Here is a 12,085-nt window from a genome sequence, read left to right on the forward strand (position 1 = left end):
TATTTGTTTATTTAAAAAAAAATACAAATACGCACGTGGTCGTTCTTTCTAACTTCACATTTTGAATTCCTTTGTCTCCGTGCATCTTATAAGTGGATTACTACTAATATTACACATTTGCACATGAACGGCGCTTACCACTGGACTGACAATACACAATCACTACCTTCGACAAAAAAAAACTCTGCTAGGCGACATCATGGCATATAAGAAAAGAAAAAAAATATATTGTCTTGTTTAAAAAAAAATCCTGATGAGGGCTTTTTATAAGTCGAAAATTTGAAACTTTAAATAAATACATATTTGTTTATTCAAAAAAAAATACAGATACGCACGTAAATATGTTTATTATTTTTTTTTTTTTTACTACCATAATTAAATACCTACAGACACTAGTGTTTCATCCATTTTGGGAATCTTCAGTGCAGGGTGTCACGATTAACGCAAGTCGACAGATTCGAACATGGCAACACGAGCCATCTCTACTCGATTAGCAAAAACCGTATCCAATCGGCTACCATTAACCACGAGAAATAACGTTGAATTTAAACATTTTATTTTTAAATGTTCTTTTTACGTCAGTCACATCGTGATCAATCGTTATACGATGATCTATGCGTAAGAGCTAAATTGATCGACTTATTGAATTAAGTCAATCAATTTAGCTCTTACGCATAGATCATTGTATAACGATTATGATATATAATATATTTTATAAAGCCCCCCCTCTTTGGGTTGAGCACTGTCGTAAATAATCTCACTCGCTACTTAATTTGGCTGAAAAATGCGAAGCTCGCAGTTTGTTTACAAACAATCGTTTGAGCACTTTATAAGTAGCGGACGGATGTTTATTTAAATAGACATTCGGACAGATTAGTTGCGGGCACCGCTTCCGTGGTGAAGGGGTAGAACTGCCGACATCACGACAGTTCTAGGTTCGATCCTCAGCTTCGGATAGGTGCTAGTCTAGCGGCACTGATGAATTGTGATACAACGAAACAGGACTGTATGTCGATGACTACAAATATATTTTATATATATATATATATATATATATATATATATATATATCTAAAAAGAGGGAGAGAGATTATTTCATTCATTTTCAAAAAAATTGTATAAGGTGATATAGTATTTTATGTATCGATTTTCAATATTTACTTCACTAGTGTTTAATACGTAAGTGGAGCTAGGCATTAAGTTATGAAAATATATATGACAATTAAGCTATACAGAATTTTCCGCGTTTCATTCACGCGGGAATTCGTCACACTATTGCATGGAGTTGAGGTTACCGCGTGTTTTTATATCTTCGCGTTTTTAAGTTTGCTATTTGGCCAATTAGATTCTTTGTTATTCCCGGACCAATTTTAAGCAGACAATGGTCGTGCATTTATCAGACAAATGGTTCACTTGACTTGTAACTCACCTTTTGCTTGGTTTAGTTTTGGAAGGAATGTACCATCTTTCTTTGGGTATTAAAAGGCTTGGGGGTGGGGGGGTACGGCATGTCAACCCTTTTCGGGTTTTTGTTTTGTTTTACGGCATATCAACCCTTTTATATACAGCATAATCACGTTGACACCCCGGTTCCCGTAAGATCACCGAAGTTAAGCAACGTTGAGCCTGGTCATTACTAAAATGGGTGACCAATTTGGGAAGTCCAGGTGCTGTATGTAGGAGGACGTCGACACCTCCCTGCAAAAAGTTGCAAAGACCTAACGTCGTCATCTTCCCTAACGGCTGGGGACCGATTGTGAATTTCATACTCCCATGAAACTTCCTCCTTTGGAGGAAGCCCGTTAAACCCTGAATACGGTTAGTGCTGACTGCACACACACATATCAACCCTTTTCGTGTTATTTAACATCGAATTTAGTTATTTTGTAAACAGTTTTTGAGCTTCAAGTTCTTTATATCTTTAAATATTTATTTGTATAGTTTGGTTGGTTGTTTAGTTTTACGAAATATCGACTAAAAAGACTAAATAGATAGATAGATAGATAGATAGATAGATAGATAGATAGATAGATAGATATGAGAATATATGGAAATTATTGCTCATGTATTGAGCACTTTTGAAATAAATATTGAAAATCAAAGGATAAAATATAATATCTCTGTATAATATTTTATGTGGGGGCATGAAAAAAGAATAAATAGATAGATAGATAGATAGATAGATAGATAGTAGTGATGGGACGATTGTGATATTTTCCTGATTCAGGTACAATTATCGATTCCGCACTATATTCCCGATTCTGATGCAATTATCGATTCCAATTCCGTTTCTTTATGAATTTCTAAACATGTAAGAAAATAGTTGTTATTTATTTCTGATTACTGCAAAAACACGTCTTAAACATGCAGACATTTTCTCAAGCGTAAAAATACACTTGCGGAAGATGATCTATTGATTTTAGTTTTACTGGTGGTTTCAAATCGATAAATATTTGCTAGTTTATCATTACTATCAGCAATGGAAGATTTTGTTTTAAACAAAATCAAATAAATAAGACAATTTAAAAATTCGTTTTTGGCATCGGAAAATAGTCACACATCCCCCCCCCCCGATTCCGATATCGATTCCGATTAATCGTCCCACACTAACAGATAGATAGATAGATAGATAGATAGATAGATAGATAGATAGATAGTAATCGCTCCCTCTCTCCCTACGACATGCACCTTTACTATAGGTTAGGAGAGAATTGGCGTTTCTGTATCCTCTGAATGCACTTTAAAGTTAAGTCACGCGAGAAAACAAACGATAATTGCCTACTAAAAGGACGCCATTTTTTTTTTTTTTTACTCGACGTCTTTTGTTACAAGAGCGATAATTCATTTAGTTTAGCTGTATCGTTGGCGCGAGATTAAAGATGCTTTCGTTTCCCCATCATCGTCGTCGTCCTCGTCTTTATTTTTATTATTATTATTATTATTATTATTATTGTTGTTGTTGTTGTTGTTGTTGTTGTTTTTGTTGATCATGGTCGTGGTGGTGGCGACCGGCAGTGTGTTTCATCGCAAACAAGGTTTGATACTTCTGTGGCGTCATGGAGTGCACTCCTTCGCTGCCGACGGGATACGTAGACGCGATTACATTCCACAAACTTATATGAGATCTGCACTCTTTCAAAGGATTGTCGTACCAATTTACCGACGCCATCTTGTTTTTCTTTTTTTTTATCATTATTCGTTGTTAGAAATGGCTAGTCTGTCCTTATATCACTGCAATTTGTTGAGTATTCTGTCTTTCTTAATGTTCTTTGACTATAAATCCGCCTATCTGTCTATATCCATTTGTCCGTTGGTCTGTCTGTCTGTCTGTCTGTCTGTCTGTCTATATTTCCCTTTGCCTGCCCGTCTCTCTGTCTGTATCTACCTATCTCTACGGCATAATCACGTTGATACACTGGTTCACCGAAGTTAAGCAACGTTGAGTCTGGCTAGTACCAGATGGGTGATCATTTGGCATCTTCAACGATATGTGTAAAATGTCAGCGTTTTACACAATAACGGCAACGTCATCATTTCGTGTGTCTATTATTTTCTGTATCAATTTCTATGGATGGTCATCGGCGCTATAATGGTTAATGGAAGTAACGCTTTTTTATTGTTTTTTTTTTTTTTGGTGGGGGAGTGCTATCGGATTTTCATATTCACATTTATATTATATTGATTTTGAAAAATTAATTAGTTAATATATATGCATTTATTAATCCGTTCGGCTTATATTTTTCCTATACAATAAATGTATTCTATCATCTGCAAAATGAAACTTATTTTTAATAGTTTTTTTTTAAACAATTGCATTGAAAGTGTATTTCAAACGAACAAGCAAAAAGGTTATCAATTATTCTGTTCGTTTGCTTATATAAAAAAAAAAACTACAATCCCTCGCGATATGTAACGCGATGGAACCAGTAATAGTTTTTTTTTTATATTGTTTATTTTTTTAATATAAGTTATTTCTATACAAATATTCAGTCCTTATTCAAAAAGTCTGTTCCAAATTCGTATTCGAGAACTCGTGACTCTTCTGCCGGCCAATTTTTCGTCTGCTAAAATTTTAATCACATGATTACGGTGTAGCGTCAATAAAATAAACCATTCATTCAAGTGCCGCTTGTTATGGATTTCGCTGAATACGATATTAAAAAACACTTCATTGGTACTTATGCACTTATGTTACCGAGCTGGCGGGTGTTTTGCAACTATTCTGTACTTTCACCTAACAAATTAATAAACAAAAAAGATATCGTAAAACTTGAATTTATATATACAGTCCTGGTCAAAATCATAAGATCACTTAAGAAAATAAGCGTTTACGCATATTATCGAATTTTTAATCAAACAAATGGTTGAAACCATTGCCAAAAGGGAGAATATGATGGAAAAAAATGAAATCTGCTTCATTCGAAACCTTAACCCTGATCTATAATTATTTTTTTAAAAAACAAACATTTTCACCTGGTCAAAATGATTAGACCACTGATAATTTATCTAACAAAAGGCAATTATAAATTACTAAAAAGGGCCTCAGTATTTAGTATAGCCGCCATTATTACGAATTACTTCAAAAATTCTCTTCGGCATGCTTGTGACTAAGTTTTTTATCAGTTGCGAAGGAATTTTATCCCATGTACTGAAAACTGAATCAGAAAGTTCCTTTATCGAATCATACTGGGTTCCATCCTTGAACACTTCTTTTGCCATCCATCCCCAAAGATTTTCAATGCGATTGAGGTCCGGAGAACATGCTGGATGATCTAACAATTCTATATTATTTGAAGAAAAGTATTCTCGTGCTTGTCGAGAAGTGTGTATCGCAGCGTTGTCTTGCTGGAAAATCCAATTTCTTCCACACAGACGTGGACCTTCAGTCCTGATAGAAGCATTTTCAAGCATTGAAATGTACTTCAATGATGTTTGCCGGCCTTTCACTACTTGCAACTTTAGGATCCCAGCTGACGAGAAAGCACCCCAGATCATTAAAGACCCTCCTCCACTATGCCAGTTGAAAAAGTCTCTTTAGGCAAATTTTTATCATGCCAATAGTGTTTAAATCTATCTGGACCATCTAGATTAAACTTTTTCTCATCGGAGAAGATTACATTTTCCCACTTCTCTTCATCCCACGTTTGGTATTTGGCGGCATATTTAAGTCGGTTAGTTTTGTGCTGTTCAAGAAGACGTGGCTTTTGCAGTCGCTTTAAATGATTGAAACCCTTCATTTTCAGATGCCTTCTGGTGGTTTTAGGACTACATTCTGCTGCTGTTTGGCTTTTCAATCGACTTGAGCTCATACTGGAGTTTTTTTTTAACTTCTTCTGGTACGGCGATCCAGTGATGGGGTTATTTTTTTTTTTGGTCGACCTGGACTCTTTTTGTGCCCATATTTATCTGGATTTCTTTAAAAAATTGTGATGACCGTTTTGCTACGATTCACTTCGTTTGCAATGGATCTATGGGAGAGTTCACCCCTATTAAGCTCAAAGATCCTTCCTCTCTCAAACTCTGATAATGGTTTCGCTTTTGCCATTTATAATTTAGTAAGATGTTTTTTATCCACTAACAAGTTGCTTTTAGTAACATAGAAAGCTTTTCGTATTCATTTTTTCAAAACTAGCCGATTTGATTAAAGTGGTCTTATAATTTGGACCAGGTGAAAATGTTTGGGTTTTTTTTAATAATTATTAGATCAGGGTTAAGGTTTCGAATGAAGCAGATTTCATTTTTTCCCGTCATATTTTCCCTTTTGGCAATGGTTTCAACCATTTGTTTGATTAAAAATTCGATATTATGCGTAAACGCTTACTTTCTTAGTGGTCTTATGATTTTGACCAGGACTGTATATATAATCATTTTATTATATATTTTTTGGAGCGGAAGGGAGGGGGAAGTGACATAGCGAGATAAAGGACCGTTTGAACAAATTCATAATGATTTAAATTTGTAATTATAAAAACACAATATTTTATTTTCAGTTGCGTGCATTTATGTTACTGAACTGGCGAATGTATTGTAACTATTCTGTATTTTGACCTTACAATTTAATAAACAAAAAGATATTGTAAAACTACTATTTAATACTATTTTCTAAAATAGCACGGTAACATAAGTGCATAAGCACCACTTTCTTTTGCATATTTCTTTTCCAAAGTACCGTTTGAATAAATTCTCTAAATTTAAAGTGGTGTGTGATTATTTAAAAAATATATATTTTCAGTTGCACTTGTGCTTTATTTCTTCAATAGTAAACGCGAATTCATTTATAATTGTGAAATTATTAAAAATTGAAGAAATAAATCAAAGCGCAACTGAATTTTTTAAAAAAATAATCACACAACACTTTAAATTTGAATCATTGAGAATTTATTCAAATTGTTCTTTGGAAAAGAAATATGTAAAATTTGTTTAAGTAATAAAATTCAATGAAGGAATCACATGAATAACGAATGTGATATTTTTCTTGATGTAAACGTAACAATAATTTCTCATATATAACGAAAAAACTAATCCGTGTTAATGATTTGAAGATGTTAGAAAAAAGTAGCAAAGAAATCAAAATTAATACGGTAATCGATAAACTTTTTATACGTTTTTTATGCAGACATTTACGAATAAATAAAATTTACAATAAAAAATGGATAAAAAAAATTTAAGACTTGCCTTTCGTAAAACAAATAGATTTTTAATTAACAAACTACACAGACGAGAGTTAAATAATAATAGTTAATAAATTTAATTTTAACGTCTTCTGTTGAAACTTATGTAAATAAAGATAATGATAGTTAGAGGCCTTCGTACTTTTTTGAAAAAGGCGCACAAATAAAGTTGACAGTACTCCAATCCATATAATCAAATCAAAACGAATGTTTTAGGCCGATTTTAATATTACCAAGAATTGTATTATTATTATTATTATTATTATTATTATTATTATTATTATTGTTATTGTTGTTGTTGTTGTTGTTGTTGTTGTTGTTGTTGTAATAATAATAATAATAATAATAATAATAATAATAATAATAATAATATGAATATGAATATGAATATGAATATGAATATGAATATATTTTTGTAATATTGGAAACCTGTTATAAAAAAATCTTTGTTTAAACTTCATATCCCGGAATATTGGAATTTAATATCATTTAAAGCTTTTTCATAATAATTGTGTTTTAGCATTCTGTTTTGTTGTTTTGTTTTTTGTTTGTTTTGTATTTGTTGTAATTCAATTATATTACCGAGAAAAAAAGTATCGAGAAAAAGCGTTTACTTTTTTTAACATAATAATATTGATTTTATGTCCAATTTTATTTATGACTTTAAGTGAAATGAATAACGGGTTTATATATATATATATATATATATATATATATATATATATATATATATATATATACACGCACATACACACACACACACAGATGTTCAGCTTTATATTATATATATATATATATATATATATATAACTGTTTTTTAATTATGAGATTATTTCAGCTTTAAAAAATGTCGAAATTTTTATGGGCCTACATTTATTTTGTTTTGTTTTCGTAACATAATATATGGAGGGAGGGGGGTAAAGCACCTAAACTTATTTCCTCTCAAATATTTAACGATTAACGAAACCCACTTTTTTATGTAAGTTATTTTAAAAATGGATAAATATCAACAATTTCAGGAAAATATTACTAATATTTGATTTTTGCTAGATTTTTAACACATGGGTGTGTTTACGGCTTCAAAATCATCACTACATAGGAACGTAGGTTTAAAGCCTCGATAATGTAAACACAATTTTAGTCACGCATTTTCATTATGTTCGTATGCTATAAAAAAAAATTTTTTAATAGTAGCAGTTTATTTTAAACTTCTTTTAAATAGTGAAAAAAAGTTAGGATGATAATATTAAATTTAACAACGCTGACTCAGGAGACGCCTGGTCGGTGCTTGCGCAACTCTTCCCACAAAAATTCCACGCGCAGGAACCCTTACAATGGGTATCCATGATTTGTCAAAACTGAAGGAAGCTACTCTCTCTCTCTCTCTCTTTCTCTCTCTCTCTCTCTCTCTCTCTCTCTCTATCTATCTATCTATCTATCTTTCTCTGTATTTATTAGATTTTCTCTTTCTCTATGTTTGTCTTTGCCTATCTGTATCTCTGTGTATCCACTCACCTCTTTCCCCTACTGTATTTATCTATCTATCTGTCCCTCTCCACCTCCCTATCTGTCCGTTAGTATATCTCTCTGCATATATCTATCTATCTATCTATCTTTCTCTATTTCTTTCTCTCTTTGTCTTGCTATCTTTATCTGTCTTGTTATCCTTCTGTCTCTCTCACACACACGCGTACCTATATATATATATATATATATATATATATATATATATATATATATATATATATATACATATATATATATATACATATATATATATATATAATTTAAAATGTGTGGGTAAGGACATTTCTCAACCTATATACTCAACGAATTTGTGATCTACAAACATAAAATGTGGTACATAGCGTATTTAAGCATGTAAAAACATTTTAATTGGTTTTCATTCGGACAAAGGGCTGCTAAGGGGTCAAAATTGAAAAATTAGTACGTTTAGGTCGACGGATTTTTATCTGCGTTCAACTGTTTCACGATTGTGTATGCGCGGTCGTGAAACATGACAGCTTCTTTATGTTAAGAACAAGTAGGTTTGAAAATCAGTGCTGAAGGATCTTGTCAATCTGGCCTATGAGTTATCATACTTAACTCACTGTCTTTAGGTTTTGGTTTCGATTTCAGCTCGAGTTTTTTTGTTGTTGTTTTTTACTTACAAGAATTGAATTGTTTAGAAAAAAAAACATAATACTCGCATGCACATGACTAAATAACAGAAGTCTATATTCCAAATGTCATGGTGTTGACCATCTTACAATTTATTCCTTTACTTCAGCTGACACTTACAATTCTTGACAGTATCTGTTTTGTAGCACACACACACACAAAGAAAAATACGTTGATATATATATATATATATATATATATATATATGTATATATATATATATATATTATCTCTCCAAATCTTTCACCTCTCTTTCTCTCTCTCTCTATCTATCTATCTATCTATCTCTATCTCTATCTATCTATCTATCTGTCTATCTATCTATATTTTTTCTATCGCTCTTATTTGCCTCAATACTCACCTATTTTCGCTTTTATCTCACCGAATTCTTCCCCGCTCCCTATTACGTATTCTCTCTCGCGCGCTCTCTCGCACTCTCTCTCTCTCTCTCTCTCTCTCTCTCTCTCTCTCTCTCTCTCTCATATAACATCTTAATATCTAAGCCGTGAGTAATAAAGAGTTTTTTTATATAAGCTTGCACAATAATAATTATCAAATGTACCAAAAGCTGACTACAATATTATCATCTTCATGTCTCGTGTAAACAAATTCTTATTTAACCCTCCTCGTAAATAATCTAATTATACCAAATTTCCACCACAAACGATTACTGCACTACTGTCCCAATGACTAGAATACACACATTAACCCTTATCCTCGAGTAGCCTCCGGGCGTTAATATGTGGTAAGCCCTTTGGTAAAAAAAAGGGTCCTTTGAATAAAAATTATAAACTGACAAGCACCTGTGTATAAAAGTAACAAACTTGGAATTGTCAGAAAGAAAAGTTAAAAGGATTATGTTAAACAGGTGCAATCGAAGTCAGTTTGTTTTATCGTTACTTCCATGGCAAGTGCTCGTCTGAGCTCCAATCCTTGGCCCCCCCTCGCCGATCTTTCACGAAAAACACCCGTCTAGCTGAAACCACTGTCAAAAATTTTCTCCACTCTTTATCTGTGCCAAAACCAAAACGTAGATTCCATGAACAAAGCTTATTTCTTAGAAGTGCACGCCTGTGGAACTCTGTTTCGTCTGCCTGGTTCCCACCTGACTACAACCTGGATGTCTTCAAGTCCAACATAAACAAATTCCTGATGAACCTCCCCCTTAAGTAAGACACTATCAAATCTCAACACTAACGTACTGTACACGCAATAACCCTTATCCCCGAGTGGCTTCCGGGCCTTGATAAGTGGTGACCACCTTGTTAAAAAAAAAGCACCAAATGAAACGAAATGGTGCGTTTCTGCCATGAAAATTCTTTTAACTAAGAATATTAAAATTCACCAGTTGTAACAATTAGGTTTTAGTATGTTGTATTCCAATTTCTGCTGAACCTGTACACAAAAAAAAAACAAGTAAAAATTTTCGAAGCCGCAAAATATAGCGTTTTGTCTAGTCTTCTTAGTCAAGTAAAATTATTGATTATATTTAAAACAACCACACATATACGAGGTGCCTTCAATAAGTTTCCAGACTTTTTTTTTTTTGTACATGCATTTAAAATTGTTACAGACTTTCAAAAAATTGAACAAGTGTGTTTATTGCAACACATCTTATGAGATGACAGACCAACTTTTATATGATTTCAGGTTTAAACGAACAGCTACAGCAGGAATTGGAATACATCCTACTAAAGCCTGATTGTCACAGCTGGTGGATTTCAAAAGTGCAATCTGGTCGTGAGGACATTTCAGAAGAACGATATGCAATAAAATTCTGTTTTAAACTTGGAGAAACTGCCACAGATACGTATGGAATGCTTCAGGCTGCTTTTGGACCATCTGTCATGAATCGAACATCAGTTTTTGAGTGGCATAAGAGATTTAAGGAAGGCAGGGAGATGATTAGGTGTGGGAGGAGTAAGGAAGTCAGAACACCAGAGTTGATTGGCCAAATAAAGAATTTCATGGTTAAAGACCGTCGTGTGCCTATATAGAAAATAAGTGAACAGTTTGATGTCAGTGTGGGAACTGTAAAAAACAATTATTTGCGAGGAATTGAAGATGCGGATGATTTACGCGATGTTTGTTCACATAATATTTGACCAGCATGGGCATCAAGACAGTTCCTCGCCCTCCCTATAGTCCAGACCTTGCTCCCTCTGACTTTTTGGTTATTCTCTCTCTCTCTCTCTCTCTCTCTCTCTCTCTCTCTCTCTCTCTCTCTCTCTCTCTCTCTCTCTCTCTCTCTCATTACGAAACAAAGAGTTGAAAGAGGATTTCCACGGAATCTTCCAAAAATTGTTGGGACGGTACAAGTGCATTGCAACCGGAGGAGATTACTTCGAAGGGGGTTATTGTACTATTAATAAAAGTGCGCATACGAAAACAGTCTGGGACCTTATTTAACGCATATATCAGCATGTTATTGTTTTGTTTGTTTATCTTAATACCTCTCTTTAAAGAGATTACCTATAGTGATATAGAAAGAGTAATTATAACACTCGCTCTCCTTCTCTCTCTTTCTCTCTCTCTCTCTCATACCCTCTCCTTCTCATTCTAACTCCTTCTTTCTCTTCCTTCCTCACACTCTGTTACTTTAACTGATAGAAAATCAGAATACCCTTTATATAAAATTTCAAGTGTTTAGACCCAAAATTGGCTTAATAGGTTGCTACAGACCGCAAAGATCAAATCCTTTGAACGGTGACCTTCCGAAGTAAAATTTTCAAAAAAAAAAAAACAATTAAAACGCTTGTCCTATATCTGAATACACTTTATGTAAATTTTCAAATGTATAGTCCAAAAATTAGTTGAGTTATTTGTTAGAGACCACAGAGATCAAATTTTTTGAAATTTGACTCCAATTTTGACCCTTTAAAATGTCCTGTTTTGGGCTCAAATCAAATTATAAAGTGAGATCCATGTCCAAATAACCTATATGTAAAATTTCAAGTATTTAGACCCAAAATTGGCGGAGGAGTTGGTAGAGTTCTCAGCCCAATTTATCTTGGCAGCTCAATTTCTGGCTGAAAATCGATTAAAAAGATTTTCCCAAATCTCAATACTCCGTATGTCAAATTTTGAGTCTGACAGAGTTATTTGATAGGGAAATGTACACAGAAACACACGCACAGACATTTTCCCTTTATATATATATATATATATATATATATATATATATATATATATATATATATATACATACATATATATATATATACTAGCAGAAG

At 33.1% G+C, this 12,085-nt stretch overlaps 1 pseudogene; it reads left to right on the plus strand.

Annotated features, from left to right (window-relative positions):
• The first annotated feature begins 1,560 nt into the window (after nt 1-1,560).
• Nucleotides 1,561-1,679, plus strand: LOC145266840 (5S ribosomal RNA; annotated as a pseudogene).
• Nucleotides 1,680-12,085: the final 10,406 nt, after the last annotated feature.

Source organism: Euprymna scolopes, chromosome 41 (genome assembly GCF_053919585.1).
Source record: "Euprymna scolopes isolate OS-2025 chromosome 41, ASM5391958v1, whole genome shotgun sequence".
NCBI classification, from domain to species: Eukaryota; Metazoa; Mollusca; class Cephalopoda; order Sepiida; family Sepiolidae; genus Euprymna; species Euprymna scolopes.